This window comes from Ursus arctos, unplaced genomic scaffold (genome assembly GCF_023065955.2).
Source record: "Ursus arctos isolate Adak ecotype North America unplaced genomic scaffold, UrsArc2.0 scaffold_24, whole genome shotgun sequence".
Classification (NCBI taxonomy): domain Eukaryota; kingdom Metazoa; phylum Chordata; class Mammalia; order Carnivora; family Ursidae; genus Ursus; species Ursus arctos.
In genome coordinates this window covers 24,631,303-24,640,964 of record NW_026622919.1, presented here as the reverse complement: position 1 = coordinate 24,640,964, position 9,662 = coordinate 24,631,303, and positions in this window count along the sequence as shown.

The window sequence follows — 9,662 nt, the reverse complement described above, 5'->3', positions numbered from 1 at the left end:
CTTGTCCTTGAATAGGATACTGAAAGAAGTATGGTCAATAAACGAGATTGGATCATAGGCACGATTTTGACCATTTCCTTCAACTCTATATTGGAGAGGGTTTTGGTTTGGCCATGCATTACGGAGATCCAAAATAACAGGAGCTTAAACAAGACAGCAATCAATTTCTCTTCCGGTTGGTAGTCCAGAGATCGGTGGTCTAGGGGTGGGAAGGTGGTTGTTCCCCATTAGTTTGTCCAGAGATACATGCTTCTTCTATCTTATTGTTCTGCTACCCTTAGGTCTTGCCCTCACTAGCCTGCTTCAAGGTGGCCCACCATGAAGAGATTCCCAGCAGGAGTTGAAGGAATGTGGAGTGGAAAGGCATGCCCACTCGTTATAAAGACCTGAAAGTCATACTTCGGCTCACATCCCATTGGCCAGAACACTGTCACATGACCACATCTAGCTGAAAGGGAGGATGGGAAATGTAGTTTTTATTCTGAGTGGTCCCGCATCCTGCTAAAAATTAAGAGAAGGGATCACAGGATATTGGGGGACAATAGTTGACATTGCCAAAATGTGGGGGGAACCAGGAAACAGATAGAAACTGGCTTTCAGGCACAGTTTTTCCCTTCCTTGGAGGGCTGCCCTTCCTGGTGCTCCCTCAGCAGTGTTGCCAAACCATCTTTTCTTTCTATTTTTTTTAAAGATTTTATTTAGGGCGCCTGGGTGGCTCATTTGGTTGGGCGTCTGCCTTTGGCTCAGGTCATGATCCCAGGGTCCTGGGATCAAGTCCCACATCAGACTCCTCTCCTTGCTTGGCAGGGAAACTGCTTCTCCCTCTGCCTGCCACTACCCCTGCTTGTGCTCGCTCTCTCTGTCTCTCTCTGGCAAATAAATAAATAAAATCTTTTTAAAAATACTTTTTAAAAAGATTTTACTTATTTGAGGGAGAGAGAGAGAGAAAGAGATCATGAGCAGGGAGGAGGGGTAGAGGGAGCAGCAGACTCCTCGCTGAGCAAAGAGCCTGATGTGGGACTTGGTCCCCAGAACTTGGGATCATGACCTGAGCTGAAGGCAGATGTTTAACTGACTAAGCCACCTGGGCCCCTTCAAACCATCTTTTCAATTCATATCATGATTCATGAAACAATTCATGCAAGCAAAGAGTCTTTTTTCCTGAAGCATGGATTTTTAGTGATAAAACTAAAAGTTATCAAATGTTTTTCTCAGATATATGAATCACACACATGCTAAGTGTGGTTGGACTCTGCACAATATTGATTTTAAATTTTTTTTTAAGTTTGTTTATTTAAGTAATCTCTACACCCAACATGGGGCTCGAACTCGCGACCCTAGGGTCAGGACCCACAGGCTCTTCCAACGGAGTCAGCAAGGCGCTTCTGGACATCCTTGATTTAAACCAGTGTCACACACATAGACCCATATGAATGTATGAAAAGAGAGATGAGTTGAAACTATTTCTTCAAATCACTGATCGTGCCACGTGAGACCAGTTCTAAGATCTTAAACAGATTGCCCAGATGACGAGATGTTCAGTTGTGACAGTCCAAACCTAACCTTAGAGGAGCAAAACTGTTCGATTTTTAATGAGGCGTGTAAGATGGCCGGGTTTACTAAAACCAAATTATTTTCTCATAATGTACGCAGCTGGTACCCTGTGATGTCCAACACCGTCATCGATAAAGGAAGGTTGCCGGAAGTTAGCTCTGCTCTCTCTCTGAGCAGAATGTGTCATGAATAAACAGTTCTTTCACAAGCTTCTCAGATAGTATTACTTGTATCTGTGTTTGACTAAGAGGACTGCGATTTTCAATGCTGCCTGGGTCGTTCTGTTTTTCTTCTTGCCTTTAGTGGGGGAAAAATCCATCAATTTTTGTCCTGGAAAGCTTATTTTACTCTTATTCTGGAAAAAAAAAAAAAAAAACAACCTCTAATGGTTTACCAGAAAGGTCACTGGGCTTTGTTTAAAAAATGATGTTAAAGTCTTGATGGCTTTATGCCACTATTTGACAAAGTTTCACAACACACAACACACTGGGGATTAAGACGGGCTGGTTAGCTGGTCCGGTGAAGTCCGGTGTTGGATATCCAACATCGTACTTCGTATTTACACTTTTCTTTCTCAGCTGCTTGTGCGAAACCATCACATGTGTCCCCGGTTCTTCGAGATTTACATTTTTTCAAACTAGATTCTTGTTCACTATTTCCTTTTGTAACACTCTGCGCAGCTGTAGTATTTGGGTTACTATTTTCGTCACTCTTCTCAAGCTTTAATGAGCCGCTTCTGAGCTGTTGACTTATTTGAGTTGAGGATATTACACATCACAAAACTAATAACCAAAACCCATAAATGACATGAAAATATATCGCCTGAGAAAAACTGCCAAGAAGCATCAACCAAACGCAAACCTTGGAGCTCATGCACAATGTTGAAGATGGGACAGTTGTTAAGGACATAATGGGATTGCTGTGAAAATCTTAATCAATTTTGCACTTGAATGTTATAAGTAAAATAATTCCATCCTTTTTTCCCTTGGAGATCTCCGCCATCTGTGGACCACTTGTAGACCTTGAGGGACCCCCCCCCCGCCATGGTGTGGTCCCATGGGGACCACACTTGAGGAAAATTTCTATAACCAGCAAGCCTACTGTCTGAGTCACGAGATGGAGGGTGGGGGTGTCCTTTTACAGTGGTCTCTGGCCACCTCCAGCTGGGAGTGAGTGTTCTTGGCTGAGTGGCATTCCTCGTGGGGGGAACATTGATCGACACATCAGCGGACATTCAAGAGAGATCTAGGGCAATGTGATCACCAGAAACCTGGGCAGCTCAGTTTGAAGGAGACTCGTGGAAACAGGAAGGGTCTGTCAGAACCCGGCTCGTGATGGGCAGCTCCAGCCACATGGTCACCTGATGTCCCTGCTTAGGTACTCTGCCTCGACCAGGGCATACAAGAAGCTGTTTTTCAAACAGCGTAATCCTCCAATGCAGATGCCCTTTCTCCAAAACCCTAGGGGTCTACACTGTGATTCTCCTGTGGGGGTGTCGAAGTCTTTCTTGATGTCACAAATACCTCCAAAACCATAGGGTCTGTGGGTCCGAAGGTGCCAGAGACCACTCCTGGAACAGTTACAGAGCTCTTTCCTGCTCTGGGTCTCTCTCAAATTCGGCAGCCTTTCATGCCACCTGTAAATGGGTCAGAGCCATATTCCCAAACATAGACTATGTTTTCTCCCACGCTTGCAAAGCCCTAAAGATGTGCCTTCTTATTTGTGGTGAGAAATACAAGATGCAATTATTTCTCCCTGTCTTTGGAAGGATGTCCATGCATGCCCCAGACCTCTAAACCCCTAAAGGCTTCACTGATGTTATGAGCTTTTAAACTTTGGTGGTGTTTTTTGCTTCTCATCTTCTGGAATGCATGTGTCTTATGAAAGGTCCCACTTCTTTCTCTTCTGATCCACTTAACATGATGTTAATTGTCGATCGTCAAAATAGTAGACCAATCTGATATTCTGTAGAAGTCCAGATGATCCAGGAGCCTTCAGACTATGTTATGACAGAGAGTGCGAGTGTATCATGCCCAGGACAAGACCTCCAACGTGTACCATCGTCCATCCCAAGTGAATGCAAATCGTTTCTGCTGCTCCTGATAGGGAGGAAAAAGAATGCATTCACTGGACCAATGGCCACATACCACGCACCCAAGGTGTGCTCATCTGCGTTAGTAAAGCTATCCCGCCTGGCCCAGCAGCTGCAAGGGGATTACTTGGTAGTGTGCACTGTGGTCCTCCAGCAGCTATCTGGTGACTTTCTGGTTTTACAGGACTTAGCCATTGCAGCATGCCCACTTCTCTGCGCCTTCTGCTCCCTGTCTGTCTGCTATGGCAATGCTAGCTAGCATTTCTACTTTACGTAGTGTGAAGTTGGCCCACAGTCGATCCAAGTCCCAAATCCTATTACAGAGTCTGCTTCCTGGGGCCCCTGGCTGCCTCAGTCAGTAAAGCATGTGACTCTTGATCTTGGAGTTGTGAGTTCAAGCCCCATGCTGGGTGTAGACATTACCTAAAAAAAAAATAAATAAAATCTTAAAAAGCTAAAGTCTGCTCCCTTGGACCACTCCTGGTACCAACCATCTTGGGACAGGTCCCTGGGAAATGGACTCTGAAATGGAAATTTGTGTGCACGGATCTGTGGGAGAGCGAATGAACCAGGACTTAGCGGAGGGAGATCGTTAACTGCAACACATTCCAAACAGAAGTCTCAGCCGATCCCACCAGGAGCTGTGGAGCTGAGGTGGCCCTTCGGGCTTGGCCCCCTTGAGACAAGGGATTGGAGCTTTTGTACCCTCACGTCGACCAGTCATAGGTTGACTGCCTCTGAGGAGGGAGCATTGCTTTGGCTGACAGCGATTCTTGGAGAGGGCTGGGGACCCAGCAGCCTCCCATGTTGCTATCCGTGGGGGGGGGGGGGGGGGAATGGGTGTCTCAGTCCTGCGGCAGGTGTCTGGGCAGCGCACCCGGGGGGCGCCTACCCCAGAGGCCGGGGCAGGGGCAGGGGCAGGGGAATTTTCAAAGGCCTCTCCGGCCATCAGAGCTTCTTCGAAAAGTAGTGGTGGCCCCATCACCAGAAGTATGTGAGCCTGAGTCTGTAACGACCTGTCCGGGGCTTCACAGAACAAAAGCATGGACCCAGCAGAGCTTGGCCTGAATGAACGGTTTTCAAACGGGGTTCCGTGACACCTGAAGTGTGTCTCAGCGTTCTCGCGGGGCTGCACGACGATTTGTATTCAGCTTCATCCGCGCCCTTTCCCGTCACTGCTGTGACAGAAACAGTCCCGCTCTCATCCACTCATAGGCTAGGGCTCTGCGCAAGGTTTTGTTTGCAGAAAGGCTTTTGTCGGGGCGCCTGGGTGGCACAGCGGTTAAGCGTCTGCCTTCGGCTCAGGGTGTGATCCCGGCGTTCTGGGATCGAGCCCCACATCAGGCTCCTCTGCTGGGAGCCGGCTTCTTGCTCTCCCACTCCCCATGCTTCTGTTCCCTCTCTCACTGGCTGTCTCTACCTCTGTCAAATAAATAAAAATAAATCTTAAAAAAAAAAGTCTTTTCTTGCTGAAAAATAACACTTGGAAATGTTACAGAATACCTAACCAGGACTCCTATCAAGGTGGTGAAAAATAAGGAAATACGGAGAAACTGTCATAAACCAGAGAAGACCGAAGAGACATGACAAGCAAATACAGTGTGACATCCTGGATGGGATCCCGGGACAGAAAAAGGACATTAGTAGAAAAACTAGGGGCGCCTGGGTGGCACAGTCGTTAGGCGTCTGCCTTCGGCTCAGGGCGTGATCCCGGCGTTATGGGATCGAGCCCCACATCAGGCTCCTCCGCTGGAAGCCTGCTTCTTCCTCTCCCACTCCCCCTGCTTGTGTTCCCTCTCTCACTGGCTGTCTCTCTCTGTCAAATAAATAAATAAAATCTTAAAAAAAAAAAAAAGAAAGAAAAGAAAAACCAGTGAAATCCCAGCGAAGTCTGGTTTAGTTAATAGCACTGTACCAACATTGGCTTCTTAGTTTTGGCAAACGTACCACGGCGCTGTAGGCTCTGAACATTGGGAGGAATGGAATGAGGGGTTTATGGAAACTTCGTTTCCTCTGCAACTCTGCTGTAAATCTAAAATTGTTCCAAAATTAAAAAAAAAAGATATTTTTAAAAATTGCATTAGGAACCCATCAGACAGATGAGTTCTAAATGTTTCCAGAAATGAGGAGAAAGATGGGCTTTGCTGGTGCAGGAAGGCTCCCAGGAAGATGCCAAGCTTGGATATTAGGTGGGGTTGGGGTGTCCGAACATTGGTGCTTGGGGAGGATTCTTGCCCTCAGATCTCTGTGTGGAGTGTTGGATATCCACGCTCCTGTCCTTCCTTTTCTCCAGCTTCTCCAGGAAAGTGAGGACCCGTCTGGGAAAGAGGCAACTGAAGCTGGGCTCCCTGGAGTAGACGGGACTGTCGAAACATTAAAGTCTGAGCAGACTTTGAAGGGAGATCGAGAGGCTGGTTTGTGCTTCAGACCCTTCATCCCAGCTAAATACTGTCCAAAGCACAGCCCAAGCTGAGCCCAGGAGAAGCCAGAGGAAGGAGGAGACACAGTTCCTGCCCGCAGTCTGATGGAGGAAACCTGGGTTATGACCTCAAGGAACCCCAATGTGGTGGGGAAACACAGAGCCTGCCCTCAGGGAGCCCTCAGTCTAAATGAGGAGACAGAGTCTAGTCTCTACCTTTGGGAGCCTCCTGTCTGATGGGAGGGACACATTCTGAAGGGGGAGGCAGGATACATTCCAGACATGCCGACTAGTGATGTCTAGGCTGACTTTCAGATATTGGTATTCGGGGATAGGAGAGCCCCGGAGGAAGGGTCGAAGAGGAGAGGACTGTGCCTTTTGTAGGAAGAAACCAGTAGGGAGGGTCCTGGGACCGAGCTGACGGGTCCCCTGGAAGTGGGCCCTGCTCAGATATGGATATCTGCTCAGAGGGTGGGTAACGAAATCTCTGATCCATTGTCCTCACAAGCACTGAGAGCAGCTGACAAGCAGTGAAGGGACAGGGAAGGACAGGTGAGGGATAAGGGAGAGATACACACACACACACACACACACACACACACACACACACACGGAGACAGATAGGGGAGAGAATCAGCCAGAGAGGCCGCGAGAAGATCTGAGATGGAGTGATACCGAAGTGATGTGAGCATAAGCCCAAAATAGAGGCAGAAGCAGAGAGCCCCTGTCCCTCCCCCGCCCTTGCCCCTGCCCGCCCCCCCCCCCAGCCTTGGCCCCCAGCTGACCCAGCCCTGGCCCCCAGCTGGGCAACCCCATTTGCATCTTCCTGCCTCTGCGCCCTCATTCAGGCTTTGGCACAGCCCCAGTGTTTTCCCTCACTAGGTGTCAAATGCGAACTAGAGCCAAAATCCACATGTCCTAGCTGCCTGGGGAGGAGGCTCCCTGGGAGGGAAGGAGAGTGAGATCAGCACAGTCTTCATCTACTGTGTGGTGCTGGGCAGGGGCAGGTGGAGGAGGCGGGGAGGACCCGGCACAGCGCTGGGCACAATGGGGCAGTCCACAGCTGTTCCTGCCTGGCTGAATGAGTTGTACCCAGCCCACCTTAGAGAGCAGGCTATAGCATGGTGGTGAGAGCCTCGGTTCAAATCTCAGCTTCACAACTTCCTCGCTGTGTGACCTTGAGCAAGTTACTTAACCTCTCTGATCCTCCGTTTCTTCATCTGTAAAACGAGGCTAAGGATATTAACAACACCTATATCATTAGGACTGTTGTGGTCATTCAGTGAGCTAACGTGGATCGGGCACTTAGGGCAGTGTCTGGCATGCAGAAAACACCAAATAACTCAGCCGGTAGCATGTGGGTGCGTCATGGGTATGATTTTCCTGCATCGGTTACCTGCATGTATGTTCGGTGTGGACGTGGTGTGTGCAAGGGGTGCTTCCGGGCTGGGTCATAGTGAGGGCGGCAGTGATGGAGAGCCACGGGGAAGAGCACCGGCTCTGCGGCCAGGCCTGGCGGGTGTGGGATCTAGTCACAGCCTCAGCACTTCCTGGCTGGGGGGCGGGGTGTAAGACCAGAATGGGTGTAAGACCTTGGGGGATTGTCCATGAGGAGGAGCCAAGTGCCACCGAGGAAAGACCGAGGGCTGTCATTCTGCCTGTATTGTATGTGGTCTGTGGTACGTGGCTATGCATGGCCGGTGGTTGTGTGGATTTGCAAATACAGGAGACATGAGGCAATGGAAAGAAGGCTGATCTGGCGGCCGGGGCACCTAGGTTCTCTCCCAGCTCTAGGAAGGGAGTCTCAGGGCAATGCCTTGATCCTTCTGGGTCTCGGTGTGAAGACCGACCTCCCAGAGCTGTCCTAGGGCTCAGGTGAGACGATGTGTCAGGTGCCGCCAGCAAACAGCACTTCTCAAGAGCTTTCTGGCTGCCGTGGCTCCTGCGGCTGGTTTCCAGCCACCTGTCCCCGCGATCCTTCCCATACGCACGCGCAGATGGAGTGTGCATGTGGGTGCAAATAGCCACTTCTTCGGGCGAGGCAGGGGGGCATCCCTTGGCATCTGCCCTCGGTCTCTTGGACCTGCCTGAGTCCCAGCTCAGCCACTTCCTAGCTTTGTGACTCCAGGCAACTGGCTTAACCTCTCTGTGCTTCTCTTTCCTCCTCTGAAATTGGGGACGATAAGAGCACCCCCCTCAGAGAGCTTTGTGAGGAGGACAGAGTTCAAACGTGTAAAGTGCTTACGGCCCAGCCTGGTACAGATGTTTGTGGTTACTCCTGAGTTGGCCTGGGTCGGAGGGGTGCGCTCTGCTGCCCAATTCCCACGTCCTTCCTGGCCAACAGATAGCTCATCCCCTGGAACAGTCCTTTCTGAGCTCCGACCAGTTTCCCTTAGGCAGAAGTTCCTCGAAGGGTGCAGCCCGCGGCACGGCAGCCAGCACACACTGCTAAAATAATCACATTTACAGGAGGTCCAGGATGTCGGTGGGACAGATATTTTTGAAAGTGGATGTTAGTGAGTTTCAGGAAAGAGAGGCAGGGGACAGGCTTGTGCGGGTCCCCGGCGCTGGGAAGAAGCAAGATTTTCTGCGCTCCATTCCTCCCCCTCTCACACCCCATCCCACCCAGAACCTCACAGAGAGGCGAGGGACCTGAGGGGGTGGCTGAATCGGCTTTGGCAGGGTCAGATGTCCCCTCCCCCTGCTCCTGCTTTGCCCTGGCCCTGCCAGTGACCTCGGGAGGAGGAGAACCAGGAGGCGGGGGGATGTAAAGGGGTGCTGGTGGGGGGGTGATAAGAGTGAGAGAAGAAATGGGGGGCCTCAGAGAGAGGGAAATAGAAATGTGGGGGTCTGCCAGACCTAAGCAGGCAGAGGGTCCCGTGCACACACAAATATACGTGTGAAAGAGTGTTTGTCAGAGTGTGTGACTGAATGTGTGTGAGGCAGTGTGTATGTCTGTGCCTGAGCGTCTGTCTGTCTGCCCGGGAAGAGACAGATTCACAGGCCAACACCACCGGCAGGGACTTCTTGTGACCAGACTGCTGTTCGGCAGCGGGGGAAGCGGGCTCGGGAATGAAATGCCCTGTCCCTGGGCAAGTCGGGTGCCAGACCCTCGGTCTAGACGACTAATCCAGGGCTGGGGGGTGGGGATGAGGAGGAGGAAGAGGGCCAGGGAGACACGTTTTACGGGGAGAGGATTGGGAACTCTTCCTAACCCCTGGCCTTGCCTCGGTCTCCCCTCCAGCCTCCAGCTAGAGGAGGAGGGGCAGGCGACAGCCTCGAAGGGTGCAGGGCCCCTGGGGGAAGGGTCCAGCATCGGGCCTCCCCCTTTCCTGCAGACGTGGACTCCCCACCCCAGCCAGCCGGGACGTGTCATCCTTGGAGCCCGTGGCAGAAGCTGCAGCCTCTCCAGCTTTCCTGCCGACCCGGCCTCAAACGTGGGGAGGGCCCTTCAGAAAGAGGTTTGGGCCCATTCCCAGTTTGGCAAAACTGAGCCCTAAAATGGAGCGGGGAGGAGCCTGAGTCCACCAAAGTCTGGCCCTCCCCTACCTGTCCCTCCTCAGTTTCCCCACCTGGGCGGTGGGAGAAAGGACAGGA